This window comes from Neodiprion fabricii, chromosome 3 (genome assembly GCF_021155785.1).
Source record: "Neodiprion fabricii isolate iyNeoFabr1 chromosome 3, iyNeoFabr1.1, whole genome shotgun sequence".
NCBI lineage: Eukaryota > Metazoa > Arthropoda > Insecta > Hymenoptera > Diprionidae > Neodiprion > Neodiprion fabricii.
In genome coordinates this window covers 11,444,816-11,461,197 of record NC_060241.1, presented here as the reverse complement: position 1 = coordinate 11,461,197, position 16,382 = coordinate 11,444,816, and the positions used below count along the sequence as shown (strand labels likewise).

The window sequence follows — 16,382 nt, the reverse complement described above, 5'->3', positions numbered from 1 at the left end:
AGTATTAGTAGATCATGACAGTGCTACTTCAGTTAGAGACCTATCTGAAAATAGTGCTGTACTTTTATAATAATATTATCAATTTCCCATGACTGTGAAGACATGCATTGGGAAGCGTGATAACAAATTTTGATGTTTGAGGCGTTGAATTTGAGATTTAAAAGGTTGGAAGACTCGAAAAAAATTCCCGACTTAGTGAAATGAGACAAGATTCCCTGAGTTTTCCAGACAGTACAAATTCCCTGACATTTCCAGCTTTTCCAGATTTCCAGGTCTTATAGACACCTGCTGTTTATAATTAACAAGCTGTAGCTCTTCACCCAATCAAATGTGTGACCTGAAGGCAATATCTTCAGATTCATTGGACTAATAATATACAATATTAATACTCTCATGGAATAAAAGCTACATGCCTGAAATTCCAAACCTTTATTAAAACGAAAATTGCAACAGGTTTATATACTAGGCTGGTTTTTACTAAAATTTTCCATAAATTGAAACTTGAAGTGTCAAAAAATTAAACTCTACTGTTGAAATCAGGTTTCAATTTTTCCCGAATTTTGGCTGACAAAATAACATGGTAAATTCTTTAAATTTTCGTTCAAATGAAGATTCAGAACTTCAGGTAGTAAAACAACTACGGTATCGGAAATATGTACTAATAATGCAAATACTAAACACATAATACATTAAAATTAATATTAATGTTTATTGGTATGGTATTCAGGAAATTTTTCTAACTATTACCCAACTACGCATGACCTGATAATCATCTGTATTTTTGTGAATACAAGGCTTCATTTAAGCAACTATTTTCTGTATATACCTTCTAAAGAAAACCAGCATATAAGTAAAGTAGAAGTTTTTCGAGCACATCCACCATGAAAAAACCTTGACTTGTATTCGCAACAATACTGTTAAATCGAGCAAGTTTACGATGATATAATTTAAAACATCGACTGTGATATAATTAATCGACAGATTTTTGCCTATCTTGATCATTGCTCAAGACAATAAATAAATAGAAACTTTACCAAAATAGTTTTCGAATATGACGTCGTACAATTCCCACTTAGGATCTTCAGTATCGGGCAATACTTTTTTAACCATGAATGCACTTATGTTTTTTGTCTTAGGCCACCAGCATTTTGTATTGTTGTGAGTTAACCAACAACTCGGGACCTCAGATGTCACTTGTTCATCGTCAGAATCATCATTTGAAAAAGATACAACAGCGTAGGGCAACGGCATGTTTCTTGAATGGAAAAAGAGGACAGTTGATGAATTATCATAGCGTGTTCGTCTAATCATAATTAACAGCGATAAAGCGATCACCAACTACGTATATTTTGCGGCTTGTGTCTGGCTATCGCATGTTGGACGGTTATGTACAGAATTGCAAAAATTTGTATACGTAAATTTCGAGCATCCCAAAACGAGGCGGCTATCCACATGGTTGAGGGACACTCACAATCAGTCGCGCAATTCACGTGTAAGTTTTACATCTGAGTAAAATATCATGCAGAAGAGGTTAAAATGAGTTCGAAATCTTTGATGTCGAAAATACACGCGCGCGCGATAGAAGCCACGATGCCGGTGTCTGTCACCCGCAAAGCATAACTTGTGAATTTTTAGGTTAGATTTAGCGTAACTCTACTTAGGTTACGTGCCCGTTTACGTGACTTAAATAGGATCACGGAACCGTGTAAATAGACGCATCGATGAAAAAAGATATTCGATTTATATAGGAAAATATTCAAATAAAATTACCTATAGATTGTGTAGATGTAACCGGCAGAACCAATTCTGATCAGTCGGTTGATTATTGAAGTCCGAATATATCGTGAGAATGACGTAATGACTGCGTACAACACTAACTGCACTGACTGCACTGGACGCAATAACACTAATCGAGATCAATCGATCTATGTATTTCAAGTAATTAAATTATTTAATGCGAAACTTCAATACTTGGACACGTGGGAGCTACGACCGAAATGCGTAATAAAACAATATGGCCACCAGCCAGCCCGGAAATCTGTAGAAAAAGCGAGAGCGCGAACATTTGTGACACGCGGGACTAAGCGGGAAATTTAAAATAGATAAATCGTGAATTTAAGAATGACGTTGTGTTTTTACTATGATATTTATAATTACTTTACGTGTTATGAATGATGCAACAATGGAGTGACCACATTTTCACTATCGGTTAATTTGAATTTTAGACATTTCAATTTAATGTTGGAAATGCAAACTTTCACAAGTTGATGCTGTCTATCAACAAGTTGTATTCCAATTTTTGAAGATTCACATGGTATTTTGAAGAATGATTTCGGGTTTAAAAATTTCTGACCTGTTAGATATATTATTTTATTTTCGAGATGAATTCTCGATACTTCGATAATTGCACCATCTTTTAAGCAACAGCAATTGTCAGGAATTTTTGTACTTATAAAAAAATCACGATACCGAATAGATTGAATGTTTTTTTTGCCATTACTGGTCTCTTCAATGTTTGCATATTTTATGATTGGATATTCAAATTTTTCAGATTGGACGTTGATTTTACATTCTTCTTGATGACGTTTTATAAGTTGTGCTAAAGGCTTGCTGGATGTTATTAATAACTTTTTAATTTTTTGCATATAATTTTCAAATTTAAACGCACTAAATTTATCTAGAGGCCCTTTCAACTTTACATCATTACAAAGGTGTATCAAATTATGCACGTTGTATGACACATGCTGGTGACCATAGAGTAATGGAAAAGATTCAACAAAATACTGTAGCAGTTGTCTGGCATAATCGTTCAATTTTATGTGGTATTCAGGGCTCGCTAAAATTCGAATCGCAACGCTCAAGCATAGGAAATGATTGTATTTGTCACTCGGCAAATTATCGAGAAATACTATTGGTCCAGTATATAATAACAACTGTCGTAGTTCAGTAGCCTTGAACCGATCTACTTCCTCCAAAGGTCTTGCCTTTCTCGAAAATTCTTTTGATATGGATTTATTTAATGATAGTAATAGATCTGACGCTCGTTTACGGTGAAAATTTGTCATTCTAACATCTTTGTTTCCTTTGATCCAAAACTGTAACAGTTTTTTCATTACACCTAAACAGACCAAGTGCATATAATCTATTGGAAAATCTAATATCATGTCGATAAATAAGTTTTCAAGGATAGATGTTTTTTTGTGATGCTCTTCATTGGTTTTCAGTCTAAATGATTCGTTAGTTCGTAATCTTGCTGTTGTCTCAGGGTATGTCACTCGATTATCAATGAATTCTCCTTCCTGCACACATTTCCCACAGCCAAAATAAGCGTTATGCCCTTTGGTTCCAGTAATGAAACATTTCGCAGGTGTATCGGAAACAAATGCATTAATTTTAATGGGAACTGTTTTATTACCTATACTCAAACCTGCATCAATGATCCTATCACACTCTTCGGTGAAGTACTTCATAAATTCATTACTATCATGAGGCTTCTCATTACCATGATATAGACCGACGATGAAGGGTTCGGTGTAAAAATCTGTTTCGATAGATGCTAGTATAGGCCAAAATTGGCTGCCTGAACTTTTTGTCAAGGGAAGTCCATCGACATTAATGTTGATTTGTAATTCTTTCGGACAATTTTCAGTTGAATAATACTTGGCAACACTTCTTACTAAACCTTGCGCTAGACCAAAATGATAATAATGCCCAGGACTCATATCAATAATTTCCAGCTTTCGAGGAGTTTGAAGTAAAGTTCTTGCATCTAGAGGTACGTCGTGTCCATGTTTAACTAAAATTTTCAATAAAGCATTAACATTGCTATGATTGATGCAACAATTAACAACCCAGTTTCGAAGATCATTCCGTAAGTCTGATTTATCAATGTTAGGGTCCGGCTTGCATTTTTGAGGCAAGCTACCACCACTACTGTCACTAAAGTTGACATTATCATTGAGGTTTTCGTGAATAGGTTCACTTAAGCCAATATTGTTGGAATCTATTGGATCAAGCTGTACGTCTGCAGTAATGCCACCATTGTTGAACTCAGCTGTATTAGACTTTGTATCTGTACAAGTACAAACTGTTGCTGGGATATGGCGAGGAATCGATGAATTGTCATTGGTATTACAGAGTTTCCGATACTCTTCTTTAATTTGACGTCTTCGTTGCCTTCTCGTCACATACCGAGAATCTTTCAATACCTTAGGCATCTCAATGAGTATATACAATATACACACACATATAATCTGTAAATAAAAGATAAGGGTTCTTTGTGACATTCAGGCATTACTATCGGTCAATTTATTAAGGTTATACTTGTGAACTAAGGACTCTGGTCCAGTGTACAGGGTGTCCAGTGACTGAGAAATATAAAATTCTCTGAAAATTCCAAATTTTTCACTGATTTATAAGGGTTTTTTCTGAATAAAAACACCACTTCTACTACTTAAATGACTAGATTGTGTAATGTAGATGAGTAAATCGAACTCACATGGCGCACAAATATAGCACTGTATTCAATAATGCCATCAGTTAAGAAGAGCAGATTTGCCACAGTGGCTAAATAAAATACTATCAAAATTAAATGTTTGCATTATATGGTGTTGACAAAACCAGGGTAAAAAATCATATTAGATAGAGAAAAAAATCCGAAATTCCAGAAATAACTCGAATTTCTGGGAATTTCCTGAAACCTCCATGAACATGAAATTGCCTATCAATTTCTTGTTTAAAGATGTTCCCTGAGCACTAGACTCCCTGAGCACTAGACACCCTGAGTTCGCAATCCTTATCCTTTTTATTTACGTATCAAGGAAATAAGAGGCAGTTAGTGGATCAGACATAGTCCATGGTTCACAAATATACCTTGCATTCACAGCAATGTGGCAACAAAAATTGTTATCTTATTTGTACAAAATATTCGGATCGAGAAAGCACAAATATTTCATTAAATATAAATCAGATCTCAATAAACCAAAGAAGCAAAGCCTTTTTTAATTTGCACCTTTGTAAACTTGATGAAGCTGAAGCTAGTAGCCCAAGTTAGTCCACCAAGTGCACTAATGTTGATTACTAAACCCTCTCTGGAAGCTGGTGTATTTCCACTATAATTCTCATCGTCAGTTTTTATCTTACTTCAAGACAGTTGCCTTGCAACGCCATTGACTCACAGGACGATTTGCAACTAGATTCAAAACTGTTGACGCTACGCCATGCAGATTATATCTATGCACTAACTCGCAGTCATTCCACTACCGCGTGGAAAGTAGTGCACGCCATTCGCCAATCCCCTACGCAAGGGGGTTTCCAGGCAAATCTCAAGAAAATTTAACACTTTTCTAGTACCGTAAACATATTTAACTGTACCGTATTATTCTCTTCAAAAGAAGTGGCCGCTAACTTCAGCTTCATGTAAACTTGCTGGCCATGTCATTCAGATAAGTGAAGACAAGGGCAAAGTGTTAGAGTTTCAATGAGGGTGCTTGTTTCCAGAAATTCGAAAATAACTAAATGAGTATATTAGTCACCTCTATTTTTTTTAAATGTTTACTGTTTTACCGTTACTGTTCTATTTTGGTTGGTAGCTATTCGCGTGGCTGGTCATAAAACTCCTTATCGAATAGCTGGATGCTAGGATGATGAAACCGAATGTAGCAGTGGGCAGCGGGAGTTGGCAATGAAACGTGCTACACTGATAATCATGAGGTGGCGAAAGAAAATAATCGAGAGCAAATTTTGTGGAAAGAATTGCATTTTTTATCTTACTCAGGAGAAGTTCAATGCACGGGCTACCAGTTTCGTAAAGAAGTTCGCACGGCAGTGACGCAACAAGTCATGCCAAAGACGCGCAGCAGAAGTTTGAATGAATTTGGGTAAAATGTGCACTTACCTGATACTGGCTCAAGTCTTGTACACATAACACTACTTCACTTGTATGTTGTTACTTGTATGACACTGGGTGGAATAATACATATTTAGTTAATTATATTTTGATACGACATCAGATGGCCGCGGATCACACCGTCTAAGGCGGGCGCGGGGAAGACGTCTCCCATGATGCCTGCAAGCCATGCTGCAAGCCGAGTTGATGATGACAATATGGCTGTCGGAAGCGGAAGTCACACTTATTGACTACGACTATATACAATAATGGCTTTAGTATTATTAATTATACTATGCCTGTGTTTCGTTTGATAGGTGAAACACTGTATGAAAATGTGCGACCAAATATTACATCGAGAATTTTGCTAGAATAAAAATACTCGGATATATATTACGATTACATATATTAATACAGTCACTGTTTTGCATTCTCATCCTTACGTTCGGTTCCGATATCCGCTTGGCGCGCAATATCAAATATTATATTATCGTATTAGTACATAACGAGTATGCATAAGTCTTTTCCCTACTGAAAATCTCGGCATGGGATCTAATGTGCGATTTTATATGAGATATCATACGAGCTCACATAAGACCTCATATTGGCTTAAATGAGATCTCATATCAGCTCTTATAAGATCTCAATAACGAATTTGAACACAGGAACCGAATGAAATCTGATGAAACGTCGTGTGAGTTTTGTATCAGATCTCATATCACATCTCACGGTACGGAAAAAACCTGTGTAATATAAACCTACGTATAATTGTCAAATATGGAGAAAATGACCTCACTATGTGCTACGTAATGCATGATTGCACCCAATTTTGCTGAAAAAAAAAAATTTACACACGCACGGGAATTGAACCCAGGGCCGTCTAGTTCCACAATCTGTTACCTAGCCACTCAGCTATGGCACTGCTTGTATGATATGTGTTATTTTACGTACATATTGGATGATTGCTGCTGAGGATTAAAAATAAATTAAATCGGTGTGGTTGTGTAAATGAACGACTAACTTTCATAGCAGATCCAATTTTACATTTCAAGAATAGCATGAAAGCCAAGAAAGTTGACATTCTCCATACAATAACCCCCTTTTTTATTAATTTCTTTGACAATTATACACAGTTTTACATTACATAGGTTTTTTTCGTACGGTGAGATGTGATATGAGAATATCTGATATAAAATTCACACGACATTTCATATGAGATCTCACTCAGTTCCTGTGTTCAAATTCGTTATTGAGATCTTATGTGAGACAATATGAGATCTTATTTAGGTTCGTATGATATCTCATATAAAATCGCACATTAGATCCCATGCCGAGATTCGATTTTCAGTAGGGTTTGACGAGACGTGAGGTTTTCGGCACGAACCGAAGGCGAGTGCTGTAACGCACGAGTCAAAAAACTTTATCCATACGACTTTCGACTCGTATGTTTTATCACGAAAGCCTATTATAGAGATCGAGACGAAGTCGCGATTTTGAGGTTAGAGTGGTAAAAAATACGATTACAGTATAGTAAACCCGTAGCGGTGTTCCACACGAAAAGCTGGGATAGAAAGCAACAAGTGGAATTGTTCTCAGACACATATAGGGACGAAGTCATATAACGCAGTTGTAATCTAATGTGATAAAAATAAAGCAATGAAAAATAACGTAAAGTAAAAAATAAAGGTGGGGCCTCATATTACATTACAACTTCGTTCCCATGCGTCTGACAATTTCACTTGTACTTTTCCAGTCCAATTTTTTATGTACAGCGCACCGCTATGGACTTACTATACTATACACCATTTTAGGACCACCGGTATACTCGTACGTATCGCCGGTGACGGGTCCTAATGAAAAAGAGCCAACTCGCCGGGCTGGTTAGAAAAGAGCCAACTCGTCGGGCGGTTGGAAAATAGCTATCTCGCCGAAATGTTGGCTCTTTTCTAACCAGCCTGGCGAGGTTTTCTAACCAGCCCGGCGAGTTGGCTCTTTTCTAACCAGCCTAGCGAGTTGGCTCTTTTTCATTAGGGCCCGTCGATATGTATACGGTTTCGAATACTGCAGTCACTGTTTTGCATTCTTCATCCTTAGATTGCGATTCGATAGGCACGCCGCAGTATGACAGAAACTCTCGAAATTCAAGCAGGAATCAAAAATTTTCGAATGCTGAATGCTGTTATAGTTCTCGGTGTCCACAGGCGATTCCCTTTTAGCTACCTTAAAAGGCGTTATACCTATGTAGTCAGTGTTTACCGACTGTATGAAATTTCATTCAGACTACTACCATGCGCATATATACATATATATAATTACGTTGCAGATTTTGCTCACGTAAACATAATTATGTAATAAGGATATCAATTCTATGAAACACACAAAAAAAGATCCGCTGGAACATATGAAATACGTTCGCAATGGTCTATAATCGTTACATAAAACGAATTATGTAACGAGGATACAAATACTTTGAAACACACTAGAATAGATCCGTTGATACATATCGGTAATGTTAACGGCGATATATTTTATTTATGTACACGTCATTACGTAACAGATATATCAATTCTTTGGACCACACAAAGACGAATGCTTAGAGACCTAAATGTTACGTAACATCTGTTCTGTGGATTTTACATCAAATTTTCACGTAGCAGTTACGTTACAGTGAGGTCAACGTACCTTGTAGGGCACATATGACATATCAGTTATGTAAAAAACCAGATGTATCATTGACTTTTTCATTGTGATCAGGCAGCTACGTGAATGAAGCAAGTGTGCTGCCTGGGTTTCTACAATAAATACGTCTACGTATTCTTCTCTTTCTTACTAGACCTTTTGTTTGCGTCACACCATTGACTGTTTTTAAGAATATTTTATTCGCATCTTCTGTTTTTTCTTTTATTTTAATTAATTTTGAGTTTATCAGAGAGACTTGAGAACCTGGGTCATATGTTCCGTTTACGTCGAACTTCCCTTCTACAAATAACATTCTTACTTTAATCAATGGTGTGATTATTCGTTTTTTTGTTCTACATTCAAATTTACCTCTATCACCGAATTGCTTCCGATTGTTCTAGTTTCATTTCCATTTTTCCTTTTGAACCAGCAAGAATCCTCGGGATGGTATCTACTACCCTTGTTTAGTTTTTCGCAATTCTTGCATGGTTTTTTTTCTTCAAAAGATTTTTTTTTATTGTCCTGTCTTTCCTCTTTTTTCTTGAAAAAACTGTTCTTACTCACCAAGCTCTCGCATTTTCTAAGCTCGTGGAGTAGTTTGGTCGCATCCTCGCAGTTTTCCCTGTCTATCTTATTCCTAATAAATTCGGGCAATCCTGCTGCTACAAGCATCACCAGCGTCCTCTCGCCCATGTCGCTGTCCATGTCTCGTAGCAGTTTTTCTTTCTTCATGGCGTATTCCATTAGTGAGCCTTCTCTATATCTGTATGATATGGCGTATACGCCGGTGCTCCATCCTTTGTCCGCGAATGATTCCAGGAATTTTTCCTTCCATTCAGTCCATTCAGCTTCTATCGTCAACGTCGTTAATGTTCCCGAGTGCCAATCCAAGCATGGCTTGTCCAAAAATAGCCGCAGCATTTCGATTTTTCTGTTATCCTTGTCGATTTCGAATCTCTCACACTCCTTTTCGAACGTTTCGAGCCATTGTTTCGCATTTGTGTGTTTACACACAAATTTTTCGACCATAAATCTCTCTGCTACGTTTTTCAGATTCAGTCGATCTTCCTTCTTCTGTGTGGGCTCAAGTGTTGTTGTTTCCACTATCCGTTCTAGGTATGTGTCGTTGAATAGGATATTATCGTCTTCGTCGAAGTAATCCTCTTCCATCTCTTCTGTGCATGTGATCCACACCGTTCTTTCTTGACCTCTTTGATTGAGGCTTTTTTTCACCCTTTAATAAATCTCTGTTTTTATTAGTTTATCGTGGACACTCGCAAACTTTTCAGCATCTGGCAATGCGTATTTCTCCTTGTTCTGCGTTGTGATGGAGTTCATCACAATTATGCTTGTTTTTTTGTCATTGGGTGATGCCACATATTTAAATGTGAATCCCAATTTTTTTGCCATTTTGACCAAAACTGTCGTTTTATAATGGTCCTGTGGAAGTTCCTCTGGATTCTTTCGGAGTTGATAAAGAATAACCCAAAAGTGTTTCTCTGCAAATAGAGTGTAGAAACTCCCTTATTTATTAGTTAACAAATTATAATGACGTTACATAATGTACATAGGAATAATATTAACGATAACCTCACCTGCAAATAGAGAAACGACAATTAAGGTTATATTTCACTCTATTAAAATTACGTTGTCTCTTCCCTGTTTGTTTACGCGAGACTGATCGTTCGGGATACGTCTCCGATAATCCCTCATTATCGGTCACGAAAACAAGGTGACGTAGAGGGGGGCTCGACCTATTTAGACTTAGCGACTGTATACTTTCGTTATATATAAATACACACACACACACACACACACACACACACACACACACACACACACACACACCTGCGGCAGAAGAGAAACTGCTACCAGGCGCGTCTCCATGGGAATTGGAGAACGCTCGCTGTCCTTGGATGATACTAGGAGACTGAGTCTCTTAGTTAACAGGGTACAGAGGGCAGGGGCTAAATAAAATACACCCCCGTGAAACAAACTCCCCTTAAAAAGGCTTGGTCATACCACCTGACCTCAAGAGGGCAGGTCATCCCATCTGACGCTGCAACAAGAAGATCGTTCTCTGCTGTGACCCACCGGGAGTGTCTGGAACCTGTATCGTAGTTTCCGACGATACCGGCTAAGGCTGATGTGAGCTTGCTCTGCCGAGGTGTAAGTTATAGCAGTAGTTCAGGAGCCAGCCACTTCGGGCCTTGATCAGGAAGTACGCAGTGAGTGATAGAGATCGGAATCTTCACCGCCTCGAGCGAGTCTAGTCCGTCCGTGTATTCCGGGACTGGCTAAGTGTCGACTAGGCCTCAGGGAACTGGGGTAGGAGTACTACTATCTCCGAGGGTATACCCGTTCCTAGTTATGACAACCCGCTCCTCTCCGTACGATGCGCTGGTAATATTAAAAGGATATGAGTAATATAAAGGAAACAAACATGAGTGAGAACGGGTTACACGCCCAACAAGCAGCGATTGAAGCAGGCGCTGAGATGAAGAGGACGCAAGCACTGGAACGCCTCGAAACGCTGACCAGCGAATTGCATAAGTTTGTCAAATCAAAGGTCAACATCCACAAGGAGATAAAGAGCAAGACGACCAGTGTAGTCACCGCCCTTCGCAGATTTAAAACACTGGACGAAGAGTGGCAGTCGTCTCGACGACTCACTCCTCGTCTTACTCCGGAGAAAAACAGTCCACCTGCTGTGGAGATTGAAGGAGAATCAATGGACACCGGAGGCGATGGTGACGGTGAATCTGTTGCTGAAGAAACAAGTGGAAGTGTCATCAAGTCTATCAAGAGAAAAAACCGAAACTCCCCGGGCTTAACAGATAACAGAATGACAAAGAAGAAGGACTTGAAACCAAGTCCTCTCAAAAACCTGACGAAGCAGAATGCTGAGAAAAAAGACGCGAATGTTTGGACAGATGTCCAAACGAAGAAAGAGAAAAGGAGGCTAGCCAAAGAGCAGCTCCTAAAAGAGTCTCTAAAGAAGACCAGGCCGGAGCCTAAGCGGAAAAAACCGCACAAATGGATCAGGCCTGACGCACTGATCATCCGCCCAGCAGACAAGGCGAAGTATGCCGAGATATTGCGGCGTATTAAACAGGACGTTCCTGAAGACCAGGTCCGTGATACGGTCGACAAAGTACACAAGACCAACGCCGGAGACATGTTGATTACGCTCTCGAGGAAGAGCACCGACAAAGGCCAAGCCTTACAGAAGGCCATTGCGGGCATCCTCCAAGAAGACGCCAAAGTAGTCTGCAAAGGGCCACAGGAGACAATCGAGATTCGAGACATCGATGACACCACGACGAAGGAAGATATCCAGGCCGCCCTGAAACCGGAAGCTGGCGAGATACCACTAGAGGCAATAAAGATCCGTAATGCCTTTAGAGGTACGCAGATGGCTACAGTGACGCTACCAGCGACAACAGCACGAAAACTACTGGATGGAAACGGCAAGATCCGAATCGGTTGGGTTAACTGCCGAATAAGAGCGACGATGAGACCGGTTCAATGTTATAAATGTTGGCACTTCGGGCACATTGGATCCCAGTGTAAGGGCAAAGTTGACCGGTCTAAGCACTGCATAAGATGCGGAGAAGAAGGACACAAAATTGCGGACTGTAAAAATCCAGCCAAATGTGTATTATGCGCTGAGAAGAATAGCGAAGAAGTTGCTGCTCACCATGCCGGCACATATAGATGCCCGGTATTCCAAGAGGCGCTTCAGAAGAAGACAAGCAAGAAATAATGAAGATATTACAGCTCAACCTCAATCATTGTGAGACTGCGCATGGCCTGCTTATGCAGACCGTGCGTCAACTACAGCTAGACTTAGCACTAATAGCAGAGCCGTACAGACACCTGAATAACCAACCTTGGGAATCTGACAGCACCACCAAAGCTGTCATCTGGTCCTGTGGCAAATTTCCTTTCCAGAGCGTAGTGAGCAATAATAGCAACGGCTTTGTAGCAGCATCTGTTAACGGTATCCGCTTTTATAGCTGCTATGCACCACCTAGCCTCTCCATGGCTGATTTCACAGAATTCCTGGATCGACTTACTGAGGATGCAAAGCAGTACTACCCAGTAGCAATAGCCGGAGACTTCAACTCCTGGGCGGTAGACTGGGGCAGCAAGCAGACCAATGCGCGAGGTAAAGCATTACTTGAAGCAATGGCCACGCTGGACGTAGTTCTCCTTAACATTGGCGAAACACCAACATACACCAAGGGAGAGGCTAGTTCGATAATAGACCTCACATTCGTCAGCAGCAGTCTATTGAGAGGAAGCTATTCTTGGACAGTTCTGAACACCTACACCGCCAGCGACCACAATGCAATACTTTGGGAAATATCGGCTGGTCGGAACCCTCGAAGAGCAACTAGACAAACTAATGCAGTTGGATGGAAAGTAAAAGACTTTGACTCGGAAGCTTTGGTAGTAGCATTAGACAAGGACTCGACCATCACAGGAGATGCTGAGGAGAAGACGAAGAACCTAATGACGAAAATCACCCAGGCGTGTGACACCTGCATGCCTCGTAAGCGTGGTATAAATCAAAGACCTTCGGTGCATTGGTGGAATGATCAGATTAGCGCCCTCAGAACAGCTTGTCTCAAGAAAAGAAGAACATCGCAACGTGGCTATCGAAGACCTAACTCGGTGGAGCTGGTCGCGGAGTACAAAAAGGCCCGCCGAGAACTGAACAAGGCCATCAAAGATAGCAAAAAACGCTGCTGGAAGGAACTTGTCGAAGAAGTAGAAAGGGACCCATGGGGCAGACCGTATAAGGTGGTCATGACCCACCTGAAATACCAGCCAATACCGTCACCTACGTGTCCACAGCTCCTAGAGAGGATCGTCTCAACGCTGTTTCCGCGGCAACGTGAGTTTATATATTCATCACTGCAGATTAATTCTGAAGACATTCCACCTATCACAGAAGAAGAACTGATGGAGGCATGCAATCGCGTAGGGAATAACAAGGCGCCGGGATTGGATGGGATCCCAAATATTGCACTAAAAACATCTATTAAAGCAGCGCCAAAATTATTCTTAGAGACCTACGACTCATGTCTCAAAGAAGGGATCTTTCCTCGAAGATGGAAGCAACAGAGACTAGTACTGCTTCCCAAAGGAAAAAAGCCACCAGACGAGCCATCATCTTACCGCCCACTCTGCATGCTAGACACGGCGGTTAAGATATTAGAACGAATCATCCACCAGAGAATAGACGCTGTAGTCGATCCACTCCTATCAGAAAATCAGTATGGTTTCTGGAAAGGACGATCAACCCTGGATGCTATCGACCTGGTTGTCAATACAGCCAAGGAAGCGATAGCCGGAAAGAGATGGAGACGTGGTACAAAAAAGTACTGTTTGGTAGCAGCATTGGACATCAAGAATGCTTTCAACTCCGCCAATTGGGACTGCATCATGCGGGCCCTCGAAGAGAAACAAGTTCCAGGATACCTGTGTAGGATGGTAGCAAGCTACTTCACGAGCAGGGTCCTTAGATATGACACACAGAGTGGTCCTAAGGAGTATAATATTACCGGTGGTGTGCCACAAGGCTCAGTCCTAGGCCCGCTACTATGGAACGTCATGTACGATGGTCTCCTGAAAATAGCAGTGCCAAAAGAAGTCAAACTGGTAGCATATGCCGATGATGTAGCCGTGGTGATTGTCGCGAAACATCTGGAAGAAATAAATCTGGCCTTTGATATCACATTTAGCCGGATCAACCGTTGGATGGATATGATGAACTTGGAGCTAGCCAAGCACAAAACTGAAGCGGTGCTCATCACCAGCAGAAAGATTGTCGAAAACATCAAGCTGAATGTCGGCGAGCATGAGATCACATCGCAACCATTTATCCGATATCTGGGAGTGATGCTTGATGCCCGACTGAACTTTAAGCAACAGGTCGAACACGTAAGTGCTAAAGCATCAGCGGTGGTAACCAGTCTATCAAGACTGATGCCGAATGTTGGAGGCCCGAAGCAGAGCAGGAGACTATTGTTGTCTTCAGTAGTCACATCAGTGCTCACATATGGAATATCCGTTTGGGCAGACGCGCTGGAGACCCAAGAATCATGGAGGAAAGCCGGACCGGTTTACCGATTAAGTGCACTAAGAGTTGCAAGCGCCTTTCGCACAATATCCGAGGAAGCAGTGTGCGTCATTTCTGGAACTCTGCCTCTTAGAGTTCTCGCTGAGGAAAGACGGAACCTATACCACCGAAAGAGGTCATCTACACTGAGCGCTGAAGATCTGAGAACTGAAGAGCGACGATATAGTATTGCAAGATGGCAACAACTATGGGATGCTGCAGAAAAGGGAAGATGGACATATCGACTTATACCAAGGATTGACGTTTGGCTGGGCCGGAATCACGGCGAGGTCAACTACTATTTGACACAGATGCTGTCAGGACACGGCTGTTTCCGGGCATATCTCCATCGCTTTAAGCATGATGATTCTCCAGAGTGCCCGGCCTGCCCAAGAGTTGCTGAAAATGCAGAGCACGTTTTTTTTGAGTGCCCTCGTTTTATCCCTCAGCGTGATGAGTTAGAGAAGATCCTGAACAAGAGAATCACACCAGAGTCAATAGTAGAAGAAATGCTGTCAACCGAAGCTGCCTGGAACGCCACATGCACGTTTGCTACCGAAGTGCTTACAGAGTTGCGTTCCATTGAAGGAAGAAGAACAGAAAACAAGATCTAGAAGGAAGGAAGGAAGAAATAACACCTTAGCTACCAGAAGGAAGAGCAGCAGCTAAACCTCCCCCTGCGAAGTAATACTTCACAGTCGTACCGCAGGGGATCAGAGGAGAGAAGAAAAAGGGGTTTAGGGTTTAGTGAGTAGTAGCTAGTGTCAAGTTTTTTTTGTATGGCGCTAGTTGAGTCTCACATATCCGGGCGAATAATATATGCAGTCCACCTATGCAAAACATCTAAGAAAACATCTATGCCTGGAATGCGTAAAAGCATTCCCCCCCCCCTTAAATAAAAAAAAAAAAAACACACACACACACACACACACACACACAATATCCTATACACATTGTAAATTCAACATTTGCGAGCGGTTTTTTCTCTGAGGTTCATACCTCAAAGATTTTCCTCTCTGAGCCATAATAAAACATAGAACTGATGGCTCAAAATACGTATTTATTTCATCTTATTCCTACCCCCTAGATCCTTGTTTTATAGAGTTGGAAATCGTGACCAAATTAAAAAATACGCGGTCTCTTTTTTGTTAAAGAGGACGCGCCCCACGAAACGAAGATCAAAAGTTGAAAATCAAAGATCGAAAATCGAAAGTCGAAGGTCGATAGTCGAAGGTCGAACGTCAAAAATTGAAGCTCGAAGATCGAAGGGTGAAGGGTCGAATAGGGGGAGGGTGGGCGGGGCGGGTAAGGGAGGGAGGGTTAAAGGAATCTGTGAAGATATGAGGGCATATATATGTGGGTTCGACGTTGAATCTATCAAGGTATAAGGGTACATACGTGGGTTCGAGGTTAAATCTGTCAAGATCTGCAGCAGCGGCAGCGGGATATCCTAGGGGCAGGCGGGGCGAGAGAAATAGTGAAGGGATGGGCGGGTGGTCGATGGAAAAGCTGGATTCTTGACATCGCGGTGACGGCGGCAGCGGCGAGATATCTTTATAATATAGAGATATATATATGTACCGGAACAATCTCTTGAAACTTGAAAATCAACTGCGCTTGCGCGAGTTTTATCGGTTGTTCGTGCAGGCTGGTACCCTCGAGTTTCATCTGTCAAACTGTGTTTCT

General features: G+C 40.9%; 1 protein-coding gene across 1 annotated transcript in view; it reads right to left on the bottom strand.

Annotated features, from left to right (window-relative positions):
- Nucleotides 1-16,382, bottom strand: part of LOC124178533 (glutamate receptor ionotropic, NMDA 2B) — a 2,057,245-nt gene that overhangs the window by 1,850,117 nt on the left and 190,746 nt on the right. The gene's annotated exons all lie outside the window — the stretch shown is intronic.